We start from the raw sequence: 21,376 nt of genomic DNA, 5'->3' as shown, positions 1-21,376 counted from the left end.
AATTAATTGAAACTGTTTTCTCCAAAGTCACTACTGACATGTTACAGGGGCCACCCTCCCCTTCTATACTTTCTGAATTTCATCCCTCCTCCAAACACCATTGGGCAGCTAGTAGAAAAGAGCAATGTGACTGCTTACATTTCTTGAATGAACTCTATCCTTCCAGCAAGATAGACGACCACCAGGCCTTATCATCTGTCCTGCCACTATATTCTAAAGTCATCTATGCCTTATCATTTGGCTTTGTCTCAAGCCCCTTGGTATTGTCTCTACAAACTGGCTCCTTCTCTCTTCATACATATTATTCTCCTTATGTTTCTCTTTATACACATCATTCCCATTATTGAACTTTATTGTCCTGTCTTCTTGTTATTCCTCACAGTTGGGCCACTTCCAGGCATCTTTATCTCTATCTGGTAGATGGCTCTGGAGGAGAAAGTGAGGCTGGTAACTTTACACAGCCCTTCCTCACTCAAATCCAATTCAATACAAGTCATTTCAAGGTCCTTTTGAGAATGAAGGACAAACCACCATGACCATGTTCCTCCCACATCATGTTCCATATCCCAACTCTATGACTTTTGGACTAGCTCTTCCCCATGTGTAGAATGTCCTTCCTTCTACTTTTAGCAACATAACCCTCATGCAACAACCTAAAGAAACCTAGTCTATTCTTGCTGGGGTACGAAAAGCACCTTGTCACTAGCATCTTTGTCCTTCATTTAAGGGCCTTTTAAATCCAAGTCAGCAAATTGCAATTAATTTTCATTGCTTCAAAGGAAACAGAACCTCACTTTTGAAGAATTTTGAGGGTAATACGCATCTAGCTCTGCTCTTAAGACACACAGCACCACTTTGAGGCATGCAACAAGTTAATTCTTGTCCTGGATTCAGATTAGAAAGAGATCAAAGATTCATGATTGTTCTGGCTAACTGGCCTAGCTCCTTCTTCAACCACTTTTATTTTTCCTTCTGAAGTCTTCTCATTTTGGTATTAGCCAGGGTTGTTAACCTTGATGCTTCCTTCTAGATTCTGTCACTCTATTTTCTATTTTAGACAAAATATACCTTCACTTTGTCCATCTACTGATCCTATTTTTTCCTGCCCAGAGTTTCAAGTATCTCAGGAGCTGCATTAATCCAGTCCCAACCTCTCTGCTGTCTCCTATTGGTACTACTTAACCTAGAAATAAGATTAACTCCTGGTATACTGGGCAGCAGTTGCTCAGGACAGACAGTTAAATTCTCTGAAGAGGAACAAGGTTAGTGATAAAATTTAGTCATTTCTTTGACTGATGCCAAGTTAAGTTCCAAAATGGTTGAACCAATTCAAAGCTGTACTAGAAATGAATTAATATATGTCTCTTTCTACAATTCCTTCAACACCAATTTATTTTATTATTAATTTTTATTTTATTTTTTTTTTGATGAGGGCAATTGGAGTTAAGTGACTTGCCCAGAGTCACACAGATAGTGCATGTTACGGGTCTGAGGCCAGATTTGAACTCGGGTCCTCCTGACTCCAGGGCTGATGCTCTATCCACTGCACCACCTAGCTGCCCACCAATTTATTTTAACACCATGAAAAACTTTGCTAGTTTGATGACTGTATGGGTATGAGACGATACCTCAGGTTACTTTAATTTGCATTTCCTTTATTACTACTGATTATATATTTTTTTCAGATGATTTTTATTCTTGGGGAAAAATCGTTATTTTTGACTTGTGTCATTTGGGGTTTGACTCTTAATCAGATACATTTTTATGATTTTTTTAACTTTTAGAATTTTGTCAAAGATATTTAATGCAAAGATTTTGCTCTGATTTAGCTGCATTGATTTTTTTTTTTTTTGGCTGGGCAATGGGGTTCAGTGACTTGCCCAGGATCACACCGCTAGTAAATGCTATATGTCTGAGGCCGGATTTGAACTCAGGTCCTCCTGAATCCAGGGTCGGTGCTCTATCCACTGTGCCACCTAGCTGCCCCCTAGCTGCATTGACTTTAATTGTGCAGAAGTCTTTGTATTTTATAAATCACAAAATGACAAAATACAGAGTCTCTTTGATTTTAAAAAGTAAAAGCTTTTGCCAAATAAAATCAGAGGAAGGGAAGCCTTTGAAATAGGCATAATTGTGCAAGCTATAATCTTTGATTTTCTTCCATTCTTAATGATATGACTTATATTGTGATCCTTTATCAAAATTAAATTTATTGTAGCATAACATTTTTATTTCCTAATTTTCCCAAAAGTTATTGTGAAATATAGAGTTTTATTTCTGGGTTTAATTAGTACTAAAGTTCATTATGTGTTCATTTCTTTGACTTATCTATCTTGATTGTGCTACTGATCAACTTTTCTGTTTTTCATCTGGTATCTGTTAGTTGTGATAGTTACTCTTTTGTATCATCCTTTGAGGTTGGGTAGCAACAAGTTCCATTCCTTCCCAATTTTTAAAAATTGCATCTCTTAATGCTTTTTATCTTGTATTCTTCCAAATGAATATTGTTATTATTTTCTTTCATTCTACAAAGTATATCTGTATAAAATTATATGTGATCAAAATACCACTAAATTTGTAAAGTAATTTAGGCAATATAAGTTTTACAATATTGCATTGACATAGTCCTTATCAATATCAAAGCATTTTCAAATTGTTGAGACTTAATTTTATAACTTAAAAATGTATTTAAAGGACTATATGTGTAAGTAATTTATCATATATTTATATGCTTGCTATCTTATATAGAATTTGTTTTTACTATTTCTGTCTTCTGTCTTAAATAGAACCTACCTACCAGGATTGTTGTAAGGATCAAATAAGATAATATTTGCACAATACATAGCATAGTTCCTGGCATAGAGTAAGTACTCAATAAATGCTTATTCTCTTCCTTTATTCTTTATCTTGGTTTTATAAGCAACATACAGAAGACTTTTGGTTCTTACATTATTTTGTGTTCTTTTACTTTGCTGCAAAATTCATTATCTTGAATGTTGAAGGGCTCAAGGGTAGAGTAACAAACTTCTCCCAATGTCTTCTTTTACAGACAGCAGAAAGTGGATTCTTTGCATTTGATTCTCTGTCTGGTTTCAACTCCCAGGATAAGCTCATCACATCTAAACTCAATACCATGGTGCTAACTCAAGCTTTGATTGACACTACCTCCCTCAGCCTCCTTTCCCTTCTGATTGCAAGACTGAGAACAGAATATCAAACTCCTTCCTTCTATGAATATACTAACATTTTTGTGTGACTTTTGTTATTGATAAAATTTGTTATGGTTATAGTTTTCTTAAACTTGAACCACCAGAAATCCAGTGTATATTTGGGGAGGGAAGGAAAACAAGAAATTAGTGTGAGGTCATAGGATCATAGATTTAGAACTGGAAAGGACCTTAGAAGCAAAGGAGTCAAACTCCATCATTTTATTGATAAAGAAACTAAGTAGGGGCAGCTAGGTGGCACAGTGGATAGAATACTGGCCCTGAAGTCAGGAGGACCTGAGTTCAAATCTGACCTCAGACCAAACACTTGACATTTACAAGCTGTGTGACCCTGGGCAAGTTACTTAACCCCAACTGCTTTAAAAAAAAAAAAGAGAGTAAAAGAGAATTTAAATGCCTTTCCCACAGTCATATAGCTAGTCAACGTCTGAGGCAAGATTCAAACTTAAGTCTTTCTGACTTGAGCTCTAGTGTGTTATCTGATATACTGTCTATGATATTTATATCATGTAGAACCTTCCCTTCTCAGCCATACTTAAATCACTGCTTCTTGTCTCCTGCCTCCTTTTTTGAAAATTGCATCTATAAAAAGGTGTAACGCACCTAGCTTAAAGCAATTCTCTTCTCAAATCTATCCTCTGCCTCAGATACCACTCCTACCCATCTCTATCTCAGCTTACTTCATTTTATTTCTATTAAATGTTTAAACTTTCCTTGCTTGAATCAGATAAAAATCTAGTCAATAAATCAATCAATAAACATGTATTAGTCACCCTACTATGTTCCAGGCTCTGGGCTAAATGATGGAGATATAAAAAGAGGCAAAAAAATAATCCTGTCCTCAAGGAGCTCACCATCCTTGAGAAGCTTCCCATATATGAATAGTCTTTACCTCCAGTACCCCATTTCCAAAAATTACTGTTTTTTTTATTCTTCTTTGTCTCTCCTTTCATATATCCTTTTTCTTCTTTTAAACAAGACACAGAATTTCCCTCTCATTTTTCAATGACTTTTTATAAAGGAAAATAGTATTTTCTTCTGTTTCACCATGTAAGGAATTGATCATCATCTATTAACTTCCAGCCATTCAGATTGTAAATTTTCTAAAATTTCTTCTGTGAATTGTGTTCATAAGTTTTACAGTTACATTTAATCAAATTATCCATTTTACCTTCTATTATAGACTCCATCCCTTGGTTGATTAAAAAATACATCTCTCAGTCATATTTGTGAATGGTATATAATCTACTTCTCTTCTAATGATTTCATTGTATGCTCTTTACTGAGTATGTTATTCATTAAAGGTAATATATTCATTTCTAATATATTGTGGGATCCTCCAAGCGCAATTCCTAACAGACTCTTTTCTAGGTTTCCCTGGAGTTTTTTTTTTCAAATAAGGAATCCTTTCCTCAATAATGTATTCCATTTTATTGAATACTGAGTTACTGAATTTCATTTTTCTTGTTTCTCCTTTGTCAACTATGTTCCATTGATTTACCTCTATTTCATAACCAATACCAGAGAATTTTGATGACTGGTGCTTTATAATATTGTTTGAAGTCTGGAACTTTTATTTCCTCTTATGTTATTATTCATTATTTTCCTTGATGTTTTAACTATTATATTTTTCAAAGTGAATTTTGCTATTATTTTACTGAGTTCTATCACTTATCTTTGATGATTTGATTGACAAGCATTGAAATTATATATTAATATTGGTAGTATATAATTTTATTATACTAACATAGTCCAGCCACCAGTACAGAATAGTTCCCCAGGTATTTTTTTTCTTTCTTTATCCCTTTGTAATTAAATATATACAATTAATTTCTGTGCTTTGACAGACTGATAAACAGATACTTTATGTATTTTGTAGTTATTTGAAATCAGATTTCCATTTCTATTAATGCCTTTTAGATTTTGTTATTATAATATAGAAATACTACTGATTTTTCAAAGATTAAGTTTGTAGCCTGCAGTTTTTCTGAAGTTATTGATTATCTCAATTGGTACCTTTGTTGATCCTCTAGGATTTTCATCAATAAATGGGAATACTTTTATCTTTGGGAAAGGTTCTATACAAAATTTTAAATTCTAAATTCTAATTCTAATTCCATAACTCTTTTTGTTTTAAATCTATTAATTCCACACAAAATAGAGAGGGGAACATTAAAATTTCTTGCCACATTGTATTTTTGTCAACATCTTTTCCCCAATTCAGTTATCTTTTTCCCTTTATAAATTTAGTGGCTAAAGCTTTTGGAGCATATAAGCTTCACATGGATAGTGGTGTTATTGATGGGTTTTTGTTGTTGTTCCTTTCAGCATAATATAGTTTCCACATTTATCTCTTTTTTTGTGAATAATTTCATTTTTTGCTTTTTCCAGATTCAAATGATGCATAGTCATTTTTTTCCCCCTAGGCTCTCATTTTTAACCTGTGTATTCTTTATTTAGACATGTTTCTCAGGAGCAGGGGATTTTGGAGGTTTTATTTTCTTGTTGAATCTATCAGTCTTTTCCATTTTATTGGATTGTTTAATCTATTCACATTTAAAGTTGTAATTTAGATTTATATTTTTCTCCAATTATGTCATATTGCTAGTTTTCCACCCACAAATTAATATTTTCTTTCTTCTGCTAAGACAGTACTTTGTTCAAAGTACTATTCCCATTTGCCATCAAATATCCCTCTCTTATTTGTTAACCATTCCCCATTGTGTTGGGATTTAACTTTTTGTTAATTTCTTTTTTTTAATTAAATCTAATTCTTCCTGTTTTCCCCTCTCAGTTAAGTGATCAAGTAAAATTTCATTTACACTCTCCCCCTTAACTTGTTTTGTTTTCGTTTATTCTAGAATTTTTTTTATTCATGGCCTTTTACACTCATTCCATATATGTGTGTGTGTGTGTGTATGTATATATGTATATGCATCTGTGTATACGTGTATGTGTGTGTATATACATATATATATTATATATATACATATACATATACATCTATCTATCTATCCACACACAAATATAAAATTTGTTCTTTCCTTAGGCACTACACACTTTGTGGAAGTAAAATTTTAAGGTACTTATATTTAGTTCTCTCTTCTAAACTGTGTCTATGTTATTTCCTTATAGATCTTGGCCCCTTTGTCTACTTTTCCTGTTTTACTACTCTTAGAAAAAAAAATAATTGTTGCAGGTGATAAAAGTATTGCCTCATAGTAGGAATTTTCTGATGTCCCAGATTTTTCTGTTAATTACTTCCATTTGATCTCACCCAAGATCACTGGTTTTTTGTTTGCTTCCATTTGCCATAAAAATCTCTTCTCTGAGTCCTTGCCCTCTCACTCTTCTGGGTGTCAGTTGAATCTAGGAGCTCTGATTCCTCTTCTGCTGAAGCAGGATGAATAGTCTTTCTAAGCCCTAAAACCTTGCAGATTGTTACCATTTTAAGGTCCACATTATCCCTTTATAAAATATCTATCTTCCCCTATACAAATGCTCTTCAATGAGACCTCCTCCCACCACAGGAATAAGATTCTTCCCTTTCTTCCCCCTATTTCTGTCCCTTTCCTCACTCATTTTCCTATAGACTCTCTCTTTCCTGAGAGACTACATTAGTTATTTTCCTTTCATGTCTAACCTTTGACTGACTTGGGTTTGTCACATAAGCTCCTCTGTCTTCTTTATATTTCCCATCTTCTGTGCCCTCCAGCTTTGTAATTTAGCCCCTTTTCTGTCTCCTACCCCAAATAACCATAGCAACCATTGATGCCCCGGTAGGTAGGTTGTTGTGAAACTCAGCACATGAGGCTTCAAGACCGTTTCTCCAACATCTATTCCTCTATTTGACTTCTATTTTCCCCATTCTCTCCTTATGAAAGAAATTCCTTAATGGTGTCCCATGTTGTTGTGCTAATTCTATGGGGATCTTTTTATTTTAGTTGTTTTATTTTTCCTTTTTTTTGGGGGGGGGGCAAATTATTTTATTATCTGTGCCTTCCTTGGTTGCTGTATTTGTTCATTTTTCTTGCATTTCTTTTCTCTGGCATGTTTGAAAGGCAAATAATTTGTCCTAGGAAGGTAGAGAAACACTTTAAATATGGTTAATTGTGCTTTTGTCTGTTTTTTCCCATCACTGTATAGATCCATATTTGCAGAATACGTCCACTTGGACTGTATTTTGAGGTCATTTGCTCCTTGGAAAACATTACTCCATTTCCTCCTGCAGTTTCTTGTGGGTGCAGGATAGTCTTATGTTATCCAAATTTCTCATCCTATTATATTTGAAGATTTTCTTCCCAGTTGTTTATGCTATTTCTTATTTATCCTTAGAATCATTTAATTAAACCACTCTGGAATTTCCAGTGTGCCTTCCATGTCCACCCCCAACCTCCATCCCAAGAGCAATCTGTGGATTCTTTTGATTTGTACTTGTTTCTCCTGCATCCAAAAGTTCTTTGTAGTTTTCTCATATTACTTTTTGAATTATGGTGTTAACATTTTTTAAAATTTTTAGGGAGGCAATCAGGGTTGTGACTTGCCTAGAGTCACACAACTAGTAAGTGTTATGTGTCTGAGGTTGGATTTAAACTCAGGTCCTTCTGACTCCAAGGCTGGAGCTCTATCCATTGTGCCACCTAGCTACCCCCTCCCCACATTTTTTGATTTGTTGATGTTCTTCTGGACAACCTAGACTCCTTATGTTCTCACTATTCACACTGTCTTTGAGATTAATCAGTATGTTTTACTTCTACCATGTATGATGTTTTCTTTTATTATTACACCTCTTTGCTTCTCTTCTTTCAGATCATTCTTCACTTAATATTTTCATTCCCTCTCAGTAGCTCTCTTTTTTGTTTCTTGGGTGAGATTTGTCACTGCGTATTCAAGCTTTTCCATTCTGCATGTTATTTCTGTTGTGCAGACCATAAATCCAGGTTTCACAATTCTTATTTTTCTTTTAAACTATTCAGGAACACCCTTCTCTGGTTCCATGCTCTCTTAAGAATCCACAGGATACTGTACCTCAATGGGTATTGATTCATTTTTTTTTTGCTCTTATAATATTTATTCATAGATGCTTAAATTTGATTACCTGATCCAGAGGCTATAGTCTCTACTTTTATTAATACCTTTCCTATTGGTTTATCTGTTTATTTTTGAGATATTTAATGGAGTTTTCTTCCTCCTACAATATTTAGTCATTTCAATCTTTTCTTCTTTTATATTCTTCTATCACTTATTTTCTGATTCCTTTCCAATTGATTTCAATTTCCTTGGAGCTAGCCATTAAAGATAACTCAATCTCTTCACATACTAGGTAATTCATATTTCACTGGCCTTGTTTTCTGTCTTAGTGACTTTTACCAGGAGAAAGAACTGGCCCCAGTTTTATGCAGGGCCTTTTCCCTAAGGTCTGATGGAATGCCATATGCACTGATATCTTGGCCCAGTTATCTGCCTGAGTATTTTTTACATCACAGAGCACTGCCATGCTGCAGTCCCAACCAGAGAAACTTCTGCATTTTGATTTTCTAAGGCATGTAGAGGAAGGAAAGAGTTGAATTCTCTCACAAGCGTGTGGGTTGGCTTTTGTAGCCTAGTGAGATTATGGTGACTGGTAGGGGTGCTAACAAAGTACATTAGATGTTGATGATTAGTATTCTCTGATATTAGTTCATCATGTTCTTAACCTCATCAAAGTTTTTGATATCTTAGTGGAAACAGTTGATATGGCTCTATCCCTTTGTCATAATTCCTATTTTGAAGAGGTTTGAGAGGTTGTGAGGATTGGAGAAAGTTTCTAGTCTTTTATCTCATTAGTTTTGTGCCCTGGAAGACTCAGATTTCTGCAAACAAAGAAGTGATTTTGTCTCTTAACCATGCTGCATTTGGAAGTGAACAACCACTTTAAGTGTGAGCTCACTCTAGCCAAAAACCAACGTAATATAGGGGAAAACACGCCCCAGTTCGGGGGGGGGTGGAGGGTAACATGTTTGTATATCTGTTCTTGCTATATATTTTTTTTAAATGTATTTGTTCTAAAAGAAAAGTCATGTTAATTTGTTAAATTATATTGGAGCTCTAATTATTGGCAAATTAAGGAAATATTAACTGACAGTGATTAAATCATATTGAATACATAACTATTGGTTGATATTGGAATGAACACATGGGAATGTGGGTTTGAGCTGATAACATTAGAGAAGTCACCCTGACCCCTCAGAGTACCCCTAGAAGTCTAAGGGCAAATGTTGCTAACCACCCTGTGAGGATCCAACTTCTCAGTGTATATGGGAGTTAGACTAAGGATCTCCAGAGATTACATAACTTGCATATTAAAAAATATTTGTCTTATGTATAATGCAAAACATAAAATAGATATGTATATATTTATGAGCACATAAACATATATAGTTCATATATAGAGATTATATGTATGAGCATATATATACAGATACATATGTGTGTGGATATATTTATAATATAGACACACAAGCATATATATTATATTGAATTAAAAACTGGTTATTGTTACAGGGGAAAAACACTGAAATGAGGTTTTAAGCCAATAGCATTAGAGAAGATAGGATAGGGTATCCTAAGACCCTGGGAACAAGATGACTTAGTGGCATTTAGGACAGAGACTCCCAGAATCTATATGGCTGACTGTGAGGGATTGCTTGAGAGAAAATACGTATGCATATACATACATACATGCATACATACATACGTATATATACATATATACATATGTGTATATAATTCTATTTATATACAAGAATATGTTGCATATATATAGAAGTGGGTAGAGATAGATTTTATAGAAACAAGACATAAAATTTATTATATATGCACACACATATTATACACATGAATGGATACAATATCTAAATCCATCTTAATAGCAATAATTATTTATAGTGCTTTCTATTATAAAGCACTACAAATATGTATATGTATGTAGAGAGCTTCAGTTTCCTTGTAGACATACATAAATTTTCACACATCCTAAAAAAAGTTTGAAGATGGAATTCATTCACTTCTCAAAATTAGACTCTTCTCTCAATAGCATTCCCAATCTGGAATACTAAAATGTTCCTTGGATAGCAAGCTACTTGATTCCTTTGTCTGTGTATGCTATATGTAGCAAAATCTAGGATGTTCAAAGCATGCATCTGAAACACTAACTACTAATTCTCAATGCCAGACCTAACACCATACTGTAACATTTTCTGTTTTGTGTTGGGATAGTTAATTCTGCCAGGTATGTCACCTTTATTAAAATCCTTATTTCTAGAGTATATTAATAGCCAATGTTAGCACAGCAGGTGTAGCACAGTATCATTAACAAAGGAATTGCTTTAATACAATTTAGCCTTTCTATTTCACCCCTTTAGTGGCAATATAATTTGGATACCATTTGTTCACATTGGCACCTGCAACATTATCTTCTCTGAAGACTTCCCACAAAACAGATTTGCTATACCAGTCCTACTGGGGAGAGTCATTATCATATCTCTATGAGACTTACATGGAAATTATTTTTGCCATTGAAGCAATATTGTAATAGGCTCTGACTAAGTGGTTCCCTAGCTGAAACCAGAATGTTTCCATTATACTTTCATACTGCACTACAATTCTGATCAACTGCTAATTGCTTGTACACCAATATACGTCCTAAATGCACGACTGGTTTTACCACAGAGGCAGAACAGGTGGGATATCCCAAGTGGCAGCATTTGGAGTAGCAGAAGTCATAGAGACATGTGTGTATGTATGTGCGTGCGTGTGTGTGTGTGTGTGTGTGTGTGTGTGTGTAGCATATGTGTACTAGCATTTGTGAATTTGTGTAGAAGGATAAGTATGGTTGGAAGAGGTCTGCATTTTCCAGTTTACCCAAAGTAAGCAAAAAATTCAAGTCAACTGCTGACTAAATGGATTACAAATGCAAACATTTTCAGGGAGGGAGAGAGGAGAATTTGTAAATGGGCTGACAATGTATTTACCAGGTTTTAGCCTAAGGCAATTTGAAAAAAAAAAAGAAAGAAAGAAATAGCACTCCTAGAAAATTAGGGGGAAATCATAAGGAAAAATACTAACATTGGGAGAACCAACTTTGCTATGAAATACAGACCCCTGAGCTGACTGACTCCTCAAATGATTGTTGAGTATTTCAGCATATTTCCAATTGGGTCACAATAACAGAAATGCTGCTTCGTACATGAAGCCATTTCAGGCATAAATCTGGCTCTCATGAAATCAAACAGTCAGCTTTCTGTCTTCTGTTACACATCATGCTGAAATATGCCATATTTATGATATAATGAAAAATTCAAACTGCAAGGTGAAATGCCTGTCTTCAACAATTCAGATATTGTTTGAAATGTCTATGCATACTCCAATGTCTATATTTCCCATATGTGCTGAAGTATTAATAAAAATAACTGAAATTCCTATATTAATATTTAGGAGACTTGTGAAACCTTTGTTGTCAATCATTCTATGGGTTTACTCACTGGGAAGGTTTACTACCAGATCACACTAAAACTAAACTATCATATAGTGATGGAAGAGAAATTGGATGGGAGAGGGACTGGGATGAGAGGAAAGAGTCAGAGAACCAGGACTCAAATCTTGTTTATGAAACAAATTGTATAATTGGAGGCAGATAAATTAAAATTTCTAAGCCTCAGTTTCCCCACATCTAAAATGGGAATAATATTTGTACGACTTTTCTCATAGATACAAACCTTTAAGGATTATATATAAATATGAACTATTTGATGGAATGACCAACCAAGAGACAGGAAAGATGGCTCCTAGTCACCATTTTACCATTGAAGAAATTGGGGAAGTCATAATATCCCTAAGTCTAGTTTCCCTAAATAAAAAGTGATAATATTTTTACTTCCTATTTCATAGAGTTGTTATGAGAAAGGAATTCAGCAAACAATTAAGTCCTATATAAATATTCCATAAACAGAACATTGAATGAAGGATTGGGAAACATGAATTTTGATCAGTCATAAGCCCCCCTCATTTTCCTCAGCTAAAAAGAGAGTTGAGTTGGATGATCTTTAAGGTATATTCCAAATCTAACAATCTCTGTCATCAAGTCACGTGTTCAGGAGCTGCTCTGAGTATTGTCTTGTATTGGTTAAAGTCACTCTCAGTAGAAAGTATTTATCAATATATCCTATCTTCCCCAGGGAATCACTATACATGATAACCACTATGCTTATCTTCTTACAACCCTGGGCTCCAACATCTTATCTATCTCTGAAAGCCTCCATTGCTGTAGTAGTGATAATGTTAACTAAATTAGTGTAGAAAGAAAGATGGAGTAACAGATAGCAAGACAGGGAGAGAGGAAGCATTTGAGAAGCTGTGTGGTGCACTCTTAAAGTTGTCAAAGCAGAGAATTACAGCATTTAAGGGTAGTATGGGATCCAAGAGTTGATGAGTACAACCTATGGTTGAATAGGAACACATATTGCAACATTTTTGAAACATGGTCATCCAGACTCAATTCAGTTCTAGTGAGAAATACATGATTAGGAATTCTCTTGGGTTCTTAACAAAAAAAGAAAGATAAGGTATGGAAGGGAACTCCAAGTATTAGTTGAGGGAAATGCTGAAGTGATTGATGTTTGAATTCAGACTTAATAGACTATTTATTCACCAAAGTAGGGTTAAAGGGTAGAACAGTGAGTGGTACTAGAGAGGTTAAACAACAAATTTAACAGGTTTAAGGGAACTGGACACACTTTAGATCACTTAAGGTACTAAGCTCATCCCTCCTTGCTACAAATCACTCCAATAATAAGGCAGCACCTTCCATTTCTTACTCCTCTGTTCTTTTATTTTTCTTTCACCTTTCTGCAAAGCTTCTATACATGCTGGTCTAAATCTGCTGTCTCCAATTCCTGACCACTCATTTCACTTCCACTTAGACTCCTAAATCATGACTTCTTTTAATTAATTCATAACATTTGTTGAATTCCTCCTTTGTAGAAGGCATCACTCTAAATCCAGTGAAAGACAAAAAGGAAGAAGCATGCTATCAACCCAGCTGGGGATACAAGGTGTTAACACATATATGTACCCCCTAATAAGAAAGACTGTAAAAACACAAGAGCATCTATACTGGATGTATATTGCTGTGCTTTGGCTTCTGTTCTATTTTATTTGAAAGTCTCATCAGTTTTACTTGACTGAATATTTGTTTAAAGAGTTTGTTTCTAACCCCACCCCCTCCCCATAGGGGAGGGATGTGAGGTAGAGAAAATAGATTTGTTTTTTGTTTATTTGTTTTTTTAATAGCAAGGTGGAGTGCTACAGATACGAGATGTTGTGTGCACTTTCACGTGAGGTCACTGTATTATTAGTGTTACTTTAAACTCTTACTACAGAAGACATCCCATGAAGTTGAAGTAATTTATAAATGTCTGTGATGTAAAAATAATGTACCTCAACACTTCTTTTTTTGCCTTAAAAAATCTGAGATGCAAAAAAAAAATCTGAGATGAGAAAGACAGAGACAGACAGACATAGAAAGGCTGACAGAAACAGAGAGACACAAAGGGGGTGGGGATTCACTATAGAGATCAGCTGCACTCAGAGGTTTTCCTATGACCTCAGGAACTATTTTTAGCTTATGAGCAGGATAGGGTTCAGTTTAGTGAGGGAGGACTTCATGACCAAAATCATCATCACCATTTAGGAAGCTGGGCTTAATATCTTGACTGGCTGCTTATACCATGATATTTAACCTCTCAATAATAGGCATTATCTTTCCTTTTAATTAAAATCAATTCTGTGTTCTACCTTTGCCAGGTCATCCAAGAAGTTTAGTTATAAACCACAGCTACAGAATGTAATATTTCGTATCCAGTTCTAATTAAAATCTATGCAACTACATAGTACCTTTTTGTCACTCCTCCTCTTCCCCTGTATTTTGAATATTCTACAGCTCTGGGTTCCTAGAAATAGGAGAACAATCTAATAGTTGATTAGTGATTTCTCCTGGTAGGAATTCTGCTGTAATTCAGCAGGGTTCTTCTTCCTGATTTGATGCAATCAGTGACTCCAGATAGGAACATACTAAGACAGTACATCTGGAGAAAAGGTAAGTTTGGCTCAGGGCATGCGGAGGTTACTTATAAACACTGCAGAGTGACTGAGCAATAGTTACCACATATCATGTGGTTTCTTGAAATTTTTAATACCCTGTGGCAATTTTTAAAGATTTTTTTTCTCAAAAAGAAAAGCTGAGAAGAAATTAAATGAAACAAATTTTGAGCAAGAAATTGACTCCCTTAAAATCACTGTAGGTGCCACATAAGAGAATAAATTTAGGGTGGAAAGGACTTTAGAGATTATCTTGTTTAAATTTTTTCATTTCTTTCATAAATGAGGAAACTGAGGCACAGAGAAGTGAAGAGCCCAAAGAGAGAAACAAAGGCAATAAGAGACAAAACTGAGATGTGAACCCAGGTCTTCTAACTCCAAATCAATTGTCATTTCCATTGCACCATGCTGCCTCACTGCTTAGAAGTAAATTTACAGAATCATGAAACTAGAGAATTTCAGAAAGGCAAACTGATTTCAGAGTTCATCTAGCCTAATCTATCCTGGAATAGACATCAACCTCTATACCACAAAAGCCCAAAGTTGTCATTCAACTTTGTTTAATGCCCTGCATTGAGTGGGCAACCTAGTCCTTCCACGGCATTTCATTGAATTTCCTTTAAATCAGTTAGGAAATTTTTCCTGATATCGAGTTGAATTTTGCCATCCTATAATTTCTACTCTTTTTTCATAGTTTTGCCCTCTGGGGTTAAGTAGAAGTAGACTAATCTGTGTTCCACATAGCAGCCAGCAGAATAATGAATGATGAATACCATGTCCCCTCCCTACTCAGTCTACTTTTCTCCTGGATAAACACCTCAAATTCCTTTAACCAGTCTTCATTAAGACATGATCTTTAGTACCTTCACTATCCTAGTGACCCAGCTCTGGACATTATCCAGTTTATCTATGTCTTTTCTAAAATGTGATACACATTATTTAACTATTAATACAGTCAAAGCACGGAAGAGATCATCCAAGACTATTGTGTCTCTATTTATGAACACTCTCTTTCTAGTTTTCTTACATGTTACTCCCCACCATATATTATGTGGACTAACAATACTGGCCTCAAAGCTGTTCCTTGTACAAAATATTCCATCTCCTCACTCCATTCCATTCCTCTTTATTTCTCATAAATTTATTTTTTCATATTTACTCATTTTCTTTTTAATTAATGAAATAAAACAATCATTTTCATAACAGTATAATAAAAAATCATTGCACATGAAACTCTGAATATGTACAACTTGCTATTCCTTTTAAACATATAATAATTATCACATGAATTTCTATTTTTCTTTTTTTCTTCCCTCCCCCCACCCTAGAGATGGCTACCATTAGACACAAATCAAAACAATTTATGTTTATATGAAAATACTCCATTCCATTTGACTGGCTATCCTCCCATTCCTGGAACTCTATCCCCCTTTATCTCTGCCTCCTGGCTTTCTTCAAATCCCAATGCAAATCTTACCTTCTGCAGTAAGCCTTCTTCTATCCTTTTTAATGCTAGTGCCTTCCTTTTGTTGAGTGTTTCCAATTTATCCTGTATAGAGTTTGTTTCTATGTAGTTTTTTTTTTCTATACCCTCCATTAAACTGTATGCTCCTTGGGAACAGAGACTACACTTTGCCTTTCTTTGTATCCCCCACTGCTTAGAATGGATGTATTTGGTTCAAAGAAGGATCTTAATAAATATTTATTGACTGGACCTATCTTAATCTCAGGCTGCTTAAATCACATTAGTTGTTGTTGTTGTTGTTTGCTTTTACATCAAAATAAATTCATATTGATCTTCAAATTGACTAAGTTCCTCAGATAGTTTTCAAACTCCTGTCTAGCCATACTTTCTCCTTCTTATAGCTGTGATTTCTTTTTTTCTTTATGTTTTTAAGCTCTGGTGTAGGACTTTACATTTATCCCCATTAAATTTCTTCTTATTAGACTAAAGCTCTATCCTGTCAGGATATATTTAGATACTGACTGTCATTTGACATTTTTGGTCTCTCTCTAAACTTTGTGTTATCTGCAAATATGATAAGCATGTCATCTATGCCTTTTTCTGAATTCATTGACAAAAATGTTTTATTACATGGGAAATGGATGAGTGCTCAAAAGATATAAATGAGTGATATTTAAAAAAAAGAAAAGAATTGTAAATTCTCAACAACCTTATGAAAGGATGATCCAAATAGTTAGTAATAAGAGGAATACAAATCAAAACGATTCTGAGGTTTCACCTTATACTCATAAAATTTCTCAAGAATGTACAAGATAGAAATTATGTCTGTTGGTGGAGCTCTAGAGAGGCACTGTGCAGCTGTGAATTGGCCTAATATTTGGAAAACAAATTGGAATTCTACAAATAATGTGAATAAAATATTTATGCTATTTGATCCAAATGTCCAACTGCTAGGTATAAACCCCAAGGAGATAAAAGACAGAAAACTAAGTCCTATGTACCCCCAACACATTTGCAACTTCCCTTTTGTGGTGGAAAAGAACTTGAAACAATTGATTGGGGAATGTATTTAGCATATGAAAGTTGGTTATTAAACATTTTTAAGCACTATACTTACAACTGACTATGCTTCTCATGGCTGTGTTTGCAATTAAACTATTCTGTGCCCAATTCAAACACCTGGAATAACTTCCTGATCCAAAAGGTTGTGGCCCAAGAATTTTAGGTAAACATAATTTTGGTTAATGGTCTTTGCAAGTGAATCAAGGCATGAAACACCATTCAAAATGGTATTGGAATAGCTGTCTTTAAATAGTCAACTGCATATTTATCATAATCTATCTTGTTCTGGGTTTCTTTACTGACAATAAAGGGAAAAGCCTTGGCAGCACTATTTTCTATTTTTTCATTCCTCACTTGATTTGGTGGTATTTGAGGGAAAGGTTTTTTTTTTTAAGCAAAACAACTCAGATTTCTTTATTATTATGTCAAACCTTCTGGAATGTTTCCATGTTCAAAAGCATAAATTATAATAAGCAATCAATAGTTATTTTTATGATTTGTGCAACAATTCATATACTCCTTTCTCTCCCCTCCCTTTGCACCAATAGAATAAAATTCATTTCCCAAAAAATATACTTGATAGACACTCTTGTTATGTGGTTTAGGAAGAATTAATAAAACAGATTTTAACAGTACTGTATTACCTCAGCAGTCATCCAGTGGGACTTTCTCAAGCTCGGGATATTCAAAAACAATTTTTAAAAAATAACTCTTTGGGAATATAGGTCCTCAAAGACAGTCACAAGCAGCTCTAGAAAAATGTGCCTCATTAATTTAAAGTCAAACCTTGGAATGAGATGGAATATGGGCATGTTTTATTAACTGTCATATTCACCAGAAAATAATATATCACTCTAAAATTTGCCAAGTGCTATGCTCACGTCATCTCATTTGAGTCTCATCATAATCCTAAGATGTAGGTATTCCCAATATATTCATGCCAATTGTATAGGCAAAATAACTGAGGTTCAGCACATAGTAGATAGAGCACTGGACCTAGAGTTAGGAAGACCTTAGTTAAATCCAGTCTGAGATACTTACAACTCTGACATCTTGGGCAAGTCACTTAACCTCTGTTTACCTCAATCAGTCAATCAATAAAGATTTATTGAACATTTACTATGTGCTAAGTGCTGGGCACCAGTTTCCTGAATTGAAAAATGGGGATAATAATTACACCTACCTCCCAGAGTTGTTGGGAGGATCAAATGATATAATCTTTGTGAAGCACTTAGTACAGTGCATGACAAATAGTAAGTGTTATGTAAATGCTTGCAATTATTATTATTATTATTATTTATATACCTATGTTTATATAGCAGTGACTGTCTGAGGCGAGGTTCAAACCCAACTAGTCCTGACACCAGTTTCAGCACTCTGCCCTCTACATTATGCTTCCTCAGAAGCTCAAGTTTTGGCTCTCAATATCTTTTGATGGTGTCCAAAAACCTACCCAGCTCTTAGAAATGATGATTATATAGCCCTGAGGATATTCAATAGATGTCAGAGGAATTCTGGAATCATGGATCCATGGAAGAATTTCAAATCAACATGGAGTCCCCTCCTTAACGAGACAACTTTGAATGGGCCATAGCATCTATGGATATACCACTTCTGGTGTCCTTGTTACATAGTTAACCACATTATTACATAGTAATTTTTCATATTTATAGGTTATTATAAGTCAACCATATTTAGGATTATAGAATGATATTTTGGATGTGGGAAGGACCTCAATCTCCCTTATTTTCCAGAGGAGGAAGCTGAAGCCAAGAAATATTAAATGATTTACTCTTGGAACTAGTAAATTGGATATGAGCCAAGGCCTTCCTGACTTCAATTACTGACATCTATCCTGTATACTATGTTGCATTAAAGGTCACACAGGTAGTAAATGGCAGATATAGGATTTGAACTTGGCTCTTCTCACTTAAAATTCAGAGCTCTTTTCCACTTCAACATGTTGCCTCCTTGGTACAAGTTTTTTTTTTTTTTCTGCTTAGTGCCATAGTTCATTTTAAGAGATTAGCTTAGTCAAAATATTGTCACATTTACTGTATATTATATATGGTGCAGGAAGATCTTTACTATACTGGGTTCCCTTTATTTATTCTGGGTAAATTTTAATAGTTTACCTTCATCACAGACCTCCTCTGAAGCCTTGTCATGTTGTAGTAACTTGTCGTAAATTATTCTAGTGGAGCACAAGCTTTGTAAGGACCAACAAACTAAAAAGATTCCTAGTAAGGACCTAATGAATGACCATGTCTGTAATCTGAGCACCAGCCCAGATAAGTGCTGAAAGCTTGTTAAAATTTGGTCATCAGATGAGGATCATTTTTTTTTTTCTATAGAAAGTTGTAAAGAAATCTTCTAGGGCATTGAGAGGGTTGTACTTTGCATTGTTATAGGAAGCATCCATATTGATATCACACATATTTGAGATTGTTGAAGGATTGGATTATTTTTTTTCTTTTCTATAGGGAAAATCTTGAAAAAATGAATTCTGTTGAATGTAAGCAGGTCTTAAATGTAAGTAGGTCAACTAAAGGAATAGCCCATTAGATGTGGAAAATTCCTTGTTGTAAGTTAAATATAGATAGGAAACTATTATAAGCAGTCATAAAAGCCATAGCTCATGCCTATCATCTCCACACTAGCACGTTAATCCTAATGCGTTTCCTATTATCGAAAAACTTGTGTTTTTTTTTCCCCCAAAAACACCAATAACAAAAATGTAGCCTCTGAATCCCATAGATATTGCCAAAAAGTTATATCACATAGCTGGGTTGTCAAAACAGTCTGCTTGCATATTCATTGTCACATAACAGTTCCAGTTGTTTTCCCTTTGCCTTTGTTCACATATCCCAAATTCATTCTGTAGGGGTTGCAAAATGGAAGAGATGAGAACTAAGCCAAGTTTTTCAACCTCAAAAAGAATATGTTGTCATTGGTAATGTATTTTAATATTATGCATGTACAGGTTTTATATATACACACATATATATATACACATATGTATATGTGCGTGTATATTCCACAAAACCAATTTCTAGTCTTAATACCCTAAACATTTCTAGACCAACCTCTGATTTCTTTCAAAAAATAATAGTGTTTCACTACATTATCTTTTTTTTCCATTTGCACATATATGTCCTAAAGGTTATTTATAATCAAATAATTAAATAATTTTAGAATTGGAAGGAACCAGGATTGCTATTATATGTCTGAAAGGCATGGAACACAAGAGTCTCCAAAGCACATGCACGCACACACACACATACATTATATAGTGGGCACTGGAAAGGATTAGTGGTGATTGTGAATAAACAATACTATGTAGCTGATGTAAAACTGAAGTCTAGGAGTAAGAATGTTAACAGGGAAATATATGCCAAGAGAGGAAATTGGGCTACTAATGCATAGAGAGAATAATCAGCCTTAGTGTTCAAATGTCATCTTCATATCATCAAAAAAATGTAAGGGAGAGTTGTAGGTGGTACAGTGGTTGGTACCTGGAGACAGAAGGACTGGGTTCAAATCTTGTGTGACACTTACTTGATGTATGACCCTGAACACGTCACCTAATATCTACCTGTCTCAGTTTCTGCATTTTTAAAATTGGAATAATAACCCCTACCTACCAAAGTTATTGTGATGATGAAGTAGGATAATATTTGTGAAGTCCTTTGTAAACCTTAAATAATTTTTAAGAAGAATGGGTGCTGTGTTTTGTCAAAAACTTTATCAGCATCTGTTGAGATAATCACATGATTTCTGTTGGTTTTGCTACTGATATAGTCAATTATGTTTATAGTTTCTTAATGTTGGACCAACCCTACATTCCTGGTATAAATCCCACCTGGTCACAGTGTATAATCCTTGTGATACATTGCTGGAATCACCTTGCTGGTACTTTGTTTAAAATTTTTGCATTGATACTCATTAGGGAAATTGGTCTATAATTTTCTTTCTCTGCTTTAGTTCTCCCTGGTTTAGGTATCAGATCCATATTTGTGTCATAAAAGGATTTGGTAGGACTCCTTAGAATTCCTTTGTTCAGCCATCAGGCCCTGGGTTTTTTTCTTATTGGAGTTTATTAATGATGTGTTCAATTTCTTTTCCTATGATAGGGTTATCTAGGCATTATATTTCCTGATCTTTTAATCTGGGTGATTTATATCTTAATAAATATTCATAGATTTTGCTCCAATTGTCAGATTTATTGGCATGTGATTGGGCAAAATATTTATCAATAATTGCTTGAATTTCTTCACTGGTGGCAAATTCACCTTTTAAATTTTTGATTCTGGATATTTGGTTTTCTTTCTTTCTTCCTTCCTTCCTTCCTTCCTTCCTTCCTTCCTTCCTTCCTTCCTTCCTTCCTTCCTTCCTTCCTTCCTTCCTTCTTTCTTTCTTTCTTTCTTTCTTTCTTTCTTTCTTGTTTTTTTAAATCAAATTAAAGAATGGCTTATCTACCTTACTG

This window comes from Phascolarctos cinereus, unplaced genomic scaffold (assembly GCF_003287225.1).
Source record: "Phascolarctos cinereus isolate Bilbo 61053 unplaced genomic scaffold, phaCin_HiC Scaffold_4;HRSCAF=312, whole genome shotgun sequence".
NCBI classification, from domain to species: Eukaryota; Metazoa; Chordata; class Mammalia; order Diprotodontia; family Phascolarctidae; genus Phascolarctos; species Phascolarctos cinereus.
The sequence above is the reverse complement of the archived record's forward strand: the minus strand, read 5'-3'. Positions refer to the sequence as shown.